Genomic DNA, 7596 nt, shown 5'->3' with positions numbered 1-7596 from the left:
GACAGTGCTCAAGCCCTGAGCTCAAGCCCAGGACTGGCCAAAAAAAAAAAAAGAAAAAAAAAGAATGGCCTATAGATACATAAAGAAATGCTCGACATCTCTGGCCATAAAAGAAATGCAAATCAAACAATGCTAAGATTCCACCTCACTCCAGTTAGAATGGCCAGGATCAAGAAATCTAATAACAACAGATGCTGGAAGGGAATGTGGCTAAGAGGGATCACTACTACATTTTTGGTAGGAACTCGTTCAACCACTATGGAAAGCAGTATGGCAGTTCCTCAAAAGACTAAACACAGAGCTCCCCTATGACCCAGCAATTCCACTACTTGGCATTTACCCAACCATCCAGAAACAAGGACATACTAAATCCACTAGCACAACGATGTTCATTGCAGCACTATTCACCATAGCAAAGATATGGAAAAAACCCAGATGCCCCTCAGTTGATGAGTGGATCAACAAGATGTGGTACTTATACACAATGGAATTCTATCCTGCTGTCAGAAAGAAAGACATCACCCCATTTGTAAGGAAATTGAAAGACTTAGAAAAAAATCATATTAAATGAAGTTAGCCAGACTCAAAGGAATATAGGCTCAGTGGTTTCCCTTATTTGTCATAATCAGTAGAAACCTTGGGCTCTCCTAGTAGAGATTTACAATAGATCAAAACCTAGATACTTAAGGCCATATAGGATGAGGCTAAATGAAAAGACCTCCAGGATATAGAAATAAAAGCCATATAATGAGTGATTGTTGTCCTTAATGTAAAATGTTATCTCTCATCTCTTTTTGCTCTCCCTTGGTTATCTCATATTGTCACAGTATTTCACTTTGTTATCTTACATATTGCATATATGCTTATTTGGTTATTTGAAATAGGATAGGGAAGGGTGAAAAACAAGATGAGGGGTAGGGGTGGGGGAAGGGAAATGGGGACCAAGACATGAGAAAGGGTATCAATGTATGTGAAGTAAGGCACCTTCTATCTGGTGAATATAATGTAACCCTTTTATTAATTATAATAAAAATATATGGAAAAAAATAATTTCATGGTCTTGATGGATGGGGTACCTCACGCCTGCAATCCTAGCTACTCAGGAGGCTGAGATCTGAGGATTGTGGTTCAAAACCACAATCTGTGAAACTCATCTCCAATTAATCTCTGGAAAAAGGATGTGGGCTGTGGCTCCATGGGTAGGGTGGTAGCCTTGAGCTGAAAAGCTCAGGGACAGTCCCCAGGCCCAGAGTTCAAGCCCTATTACCCACCAAAAAAGAAAATTAAAGAAAAAAAATTCCATGGGCTTTATTGCTTGGGCTGGCTTTGAACTATTGTCCTCTGGTTTCAGCCTCCAGAGTATGTAGAATTATAGGGATGAACAACTAGTGCCTGGCTATTTCTTCTATTTACCTTCTATTTAGCTGTCGGCCTTTTTTCACATCCCTCTCTTTCCACAATCTCTCTGGCCCCTGACAACTACTACCTTATTTGTGAGAGGTATGACATTCACATTTTTAAATTCCTCATCTGAGGGATGAGCTCATCTCAATAGTGGAATTGGATTGTAGCTAAGTAGCAAAGTAGAATGTATTGGGTTGGAATGTAGCTAAGTAGCAAAGTGCTACTAATGCCTAACCAGTACAAAGTCTTGCCAAAATGAATATATATATATATATATAAATATTCCTAGTACCAAAAATGATATATATATATATTCCTTCTGTTTAATCTATGGTATCATAAAGGATATAATTTCAATTTTTTGTTTTGTATTTTTTCTTTTTGTCAAATTATATTCAGTGTATAAACTATTTATGAAAGCTATTCATCAGTTGATGGATAGTTAGATTGATTTCTTTTTTTTTTGATTATTGTGAATAGTGCTTCAGTAAGTATGGAAGAAGAGATATCTTTTCATTATATTCATGTAGTTCTCTTTGGATTTATGCACACTAGTGGGATTTCTGTGTCATATGGTAGTTCTATTTTTAATTTTGTTGAGGAACCTCTCTACTATTTTTTCCATTCGAATGCCTGCCATAAGAACAAAGTTTGTAGAGTATAAATAATCTTTGGAGAAAATACTTTTGGCTTTCCTTGTTATATGTGACACAAAATTTGTGAGGATTATTAAGTTAAATGGAACTTTTATATTATCCTGTTGGTGATGAAATAAGGATGAGAGAGTATAGTGCAACTGAACAGTCTGAAGATATCAGTGAAAATGTTCAGCAAACTAAACCTGTAAGACCCTAGAGATGCTGATGATAAATGATTAATGGATACTTGTCAAGATATTGTACTCTGTACTTTCATTTTAGCAACAAACATGTCTAGAGACACCATAAGAGACTTATATGAACACTGACAATATTGTGTCCAGAAAAACAAATGATGCAATATGTGATGATTTCCTTTACAAACAGTTTCTTGACCCCTAAAAGGCATCTATAATTTTGCAACTTTTAGATCACTGCATACTGTAGGGTCTGCTAAGTGTTCCATCTGTTGACAATAACCTGTGCAGATGTGAATGTGTCATTCTCTTTTGCAATGATGATGATTGCAATTGTAGCAAGGCTTCTATGGTGGGGAGTTAACAATAAAAATGATGCATTTGTTAGGATTGTTACAGATGATAAGGACACCTTTTCAACTATGTTCATCACTGCACTATTCATATTCATAATAGCCAAGCAATGGAAACAATCCAGATGCCCCACTACAGATGAATGGGTACCAAAAATGTGGTACATATATACAGTGGAATTCTACATAGCTAACAGACAAGATATAATAATGGCAATCGCTGGGAAGTGGATGAAACAAGAGCGAATCGTGTTGAGTGGAATAAGTCAAGACCAAAGGAATAAAAGGTGCATGGTCTCCTTTAATTGTGGATATTAGATCCTAATAGTACAAGAGTGATTACTCAGTACTCCGATACTCATTGACATGAACTTGGAGATATAAATATATCTATATGGAATATAAGTCTATGATGGGATGTGTATTCTATAGATATATTGGTATGGTATATAGATCAATATGTGTCTATAACATACAAAGATTCAGCTTAATTTTAATTATGTGCCAATGACTGCATGTAGAGATTCCTTTCTTGAATACTTGTTTGTTAAGCATGGCATTTGAAATATGATGTATAAAATCAGTATAAATAAAAATCTTTTAATATAAAAAGAAAAAATGATTCTGGTGGAACATGTGTTTGGTGCAGTAGTTGAGATAGAAAACAGTTTTATCCTGAATAAGATACATTTAATATTGTTCTGCCACTGTTTCAAATATACATAATGACACACTCAAATACAATTATTTTAATCACTTACTTGATTGATAAATATGGAGTAAGTATACATCAGGCAATGTGTTGGTGTTAGAGATATAGCGATAATAATCAAAGTTTAAAATATAGCATGAGATAAAAATATAAATAAATACATAAAGGGTCAGATACTTACACTGGATATGAAAGTTAATTCTAATTGTCACTTAATGAAATTGAGAAGCTTCTGGTAGTTCTTATATTTATCCATTGTGAATCCTACCAAATACAATAGTTTTCTCACAAATATAGGGATCTCATTGTTTTCTAGTGTCCTACCAATTATCCATTCTCTTACTTGCAGACACAGGCTACTTCTATTTTTCTTGTATCTTGACAACATTTCCTTTCAAACCTTTATAACTGCACATAATTTTTGTTTCAATTCTTCCAAGGTGGAGGTATTCCTTTCTTTGGAACATTTCTAATATGTGTACTTCATATTCCTATTTCTTTCCTTTCTAAATTCTTTCTTTATCATTTTGTATGGAGATGGCTGCCCATTGTTGCAAAAATCTTCTTACCCTAAAACAAGCTACCATTTCTTGTTTCTTTTCTCCATCACACATCAATGTGTTCTCCACTTGCTGACTACTCCAGATTGTCACCGTTTTACCTCTTAATTCTTAGTCCCCTGTGTAAATGAGTCCCCAGTTGCCAGCTCTAATATTTTAATTACCAAGTTTTCCAGGTCTCCTCCTCTTTTACTGGATCACTTTGGTGACCGTTTCTGCTTATATATTTATTTACTTTTTGTGAACTCCCCTTGGTTTTAGAACTTTGACCTGTTTTTCCACTTACTTTAAATTTTCTCTCTTGTGCTTGCTCTTCCTTTTTTCCCCACATTTTTTTCTTAAGCTTATAGAATTTTTCCTGCCTCCTGTCATTACTGTCATGATTGTCCCTGTAGTTGTCCTCATGATGATGACCTTCATCATGGGAACGATTTACTCCTCTCTCTTTTCATAATTTGCTTACTTCTAACATCCCCCTTTCCACTCATCAAACTTATCCTCTACAGTTCCACAGAACTTTCATGAATTCACAGCTATCAGATCTGTATCTTGCTATAAGATTTTTAATAGTACCTTAAATTTCACTGACAGAGAAATGAACTCATTCTAGTTCCTCAAATCCTGTTCTTAATGTTTAAATTGTGTATCATATCTGTCTACATGACATCCAAAGTTTCAGCTTAATTTTAATTATGTTCTAAAATTTATGTGCCAGTGATTACATATAGATTCCCTTCTTGAATTCTTGTATGTTAAACATGACATTTGAAATATGATTTAAAAATCAGTGTTAATAAACTTTTAATATAAATTGTATATCTCCATTACTATGTCCATAGCATTGGGTATGCAAATGTTGAGTCCTCGCTCTTGAACTCTTTGGATCTAATAGTCACATATTAAGGATACTATGAGCCTTTGTTCCTTAGGTCTTGACTTGTCTCACTCAACATGATTCACTATAGATCCATCCACTTCCCTGCGAATGCCATTATTTTATCTTGTCTGTTGGCTATGTAGAATTCCATTGTATATATATATATATATACCACATTTTCTGTATCCATTCATCTGCAGTAGGGCATCTGGATTGTTTCCATTGCCTGGCTATTGTGCATAGTGCACAGATAAACATAGCTGAGCAGGTGTCCTTAGGTTATGATGTTCACGTAGATGCCCAGAAGTGGTAATGGAAAAATAAACATATATAAATATGTTTATAAAAATATAAACATAACTATATAGACATAAAAACCTATGACTCTTTAGACATAATGTTTTATTTCACAAACTAATATGTATCTATGGCATATAAATACTTAGCCTAATTTTGATTAAGTGCTAAAAACTAAGTGCCAGTGATTGTATATAGAGATTCCCTTCTTGAACACTTGTTTGTTAAACTTGTCATTTGGAAGATGATGTAAAAATCAATGTTAATAAATTCTTTAATTAGAAAAAATCTTAAAATAAAAAAATTGTATATCATAATAAAATAATTGTTTCAAACATTCGGTTCCAGAAACTTTCTGAATGATGATTGTTTTCTACTATTGCTCAGAGATCTCCAAGAGCCTATCATCATAATTTATGTCTGAATTCTGTTTTCTCTCTTCTATTCTCTTTGTCAATCTCCAGTTCATGTAGTTTTTAGTTTTCATTGTACATTTCTTCACAAATTGACATTGATGTTTCTGTGGCTTCATCAGGCAATTTATATTTTCATCCCAATTTTCTCCATGGAAATTCCACCTTAATCTTACAAAAAGCATAGATTCAGTCATTCAATTTGGCATTTTATACTAGCTTTCCATTTCCTTAAAGATTAAGATATAAAAACTCAACCCAAAGTATGATTACAGTTTTATTTTTCTTTATAACAATTTCATATTTATTTGTATGTATTTTTACCACATCATATTATTTATAGAATCTCAAGTACTATTTCCTTTACAAAATTTGAATTTCTCAAAGATCTTCTCTCCTTCATGTTTGCCAGCTTGTATTTTGTGAACATTTAAAAATCACCTCTCTCCATGAAGCCGTTTTTTATCTATTTCAGCTTCTGAAATGAAATGTGTTGCATCCATTGTTCAGGCACCTCCATATTAAAAGTAAGACAGCAATTAGTGATATGCTAGCATATAAATTGATGACCAGATGATCCAGAAAGTTAAGTGATAAAATAAAGCTGAATTACTGAATTTTATAACCTTAATTGTTAAAAAAAAACAGAAAAGAAGTAGTTATTTCAGATGCAGTTGGAAAAAAATATAAGCAAGTATTAAATGAAATAATGCAGCAGAAAGTAGGAGCTCATAAGGGGTTTAGTATGATGTTTCAAGGCCACGTTTAACATTTTAAGTATTTCTCAGTTTAATCTACCACATGATGACTGACCCATATCCTTCAGCCTTTCTAGACAATTACCCCATTGCATTTGGTATCTCGCCTTGAATTCTGGTTCAGTGTGTTAGTTTTGTTTCTAAAGTCCTTTCCTTCCTTCTTTTGTTTCCTTACAGAGTCGACAATTCCATACCTCTTTCCATAACAGTGACTTAAGGAATTTTCCATGGTTGTGGCAAGCATGGGTCAGGAGCTCCTTTACTGTGAGACTCATTAAACTCTCAGTGGAAGTCATGCATAAATTTTAAGAGCACCTCAAAAGTCAATCATCACCCATAACTATGGCCTCACCCTCCTCTCTCCCCAAGTTACTCACTGGAGTTCTTTTCTCTGGGCCGGGGTGCTGTCACTGAGCTTGTCAGCTCAAGGCTACCACCCTATCCCTTGAGCCACAGCACCACTTCTGGTTTTCTAATGGTTAATTGGGATAAGAGTCTCACGGATTTTAGTGCCCAGGCTGGCTTTGAACTGTGATCTTAAGATCTCAGCCTCCTGAGTAGCTAGGATTACAGGTGTGAGCCACCGCACCCGCTTGAAGATATTTATTTATTTATTTGTTTGTTTGTTTGTTTTGCCAGTCCTGGGCCCAGCAAGTGAGCACTGTCCTTGGACTTTCTCAAGGCTAGAGCTCTACTACCTGAGCCTCAGCACCATTTTCGGCTTTTTTCTATGTATGTGGTACCAAGGAATCAAACTCGGGTCTTCATGCATGCTAGTCAAGCACTCTACTACTAGGCCAAACTCCCGGCCCCTTGGAGTTATTTTTTTTTTTTAATCAAAATTCTTTGGAGTAAGGTACTAGATAAATGTTTGTTTAGCTCTCAATATAGTGTATAGCACAAACTGAATTTCTCATCTTCTAGAATTGTGGGAAATAACCTTGTTTTTATCATATTACCCAATGCAGTTTGTTAAGATGTTTCCAGTGGACCAGACAGGTCATCAAAAACACTCGTGAAATCTGACACCTTTATGCTGTGTCCATATGCACTTTGATCATGAGCTTAAATTCCTCACATCAGAAGCATAAATACTTACGATGCAGATTTCAAATCTGCATCTCTTCCCAGTTCCTCAAAGTAGCCCACTGCCTTGTTTCATGTTTTTCTGCGAGACAAACTGCATGGATCCCTTATTTCCGAGTAATCCTCATCTTCAGGATGCAGCTCCCAGACTCCAGGGGAGAAATCCCCTGGCCCTCAGGCCTGCTGGCTCTACACTCGCAAATTCCAAAATTCTTTTGGAGCCATGGTTGGGTAGTAGCCTACATCACACTGAAAGCTTGGCCCCATGGGATTCCCAGCAGCTGATTTTGTACGTGGGCCC

Source organism: Megascapheus bottae, chromosome 20 (genome assembly GCF_031878675.1).
Source record: "Megascapheus bottae isolate mThoBot1 chromosome 20, mThoBot2.hap1, whole genome shotgun sequence".
Taxonomy (NCBI): domain Eukaryota; kingdom Metazoa; phylum Chordata; class Mammalia; order Rodentia; family Geomyidae; genus Megascapheus; species Megascapheus bottae.
This window is presented reverse-complemented; position numbering follows the sequence as displayed.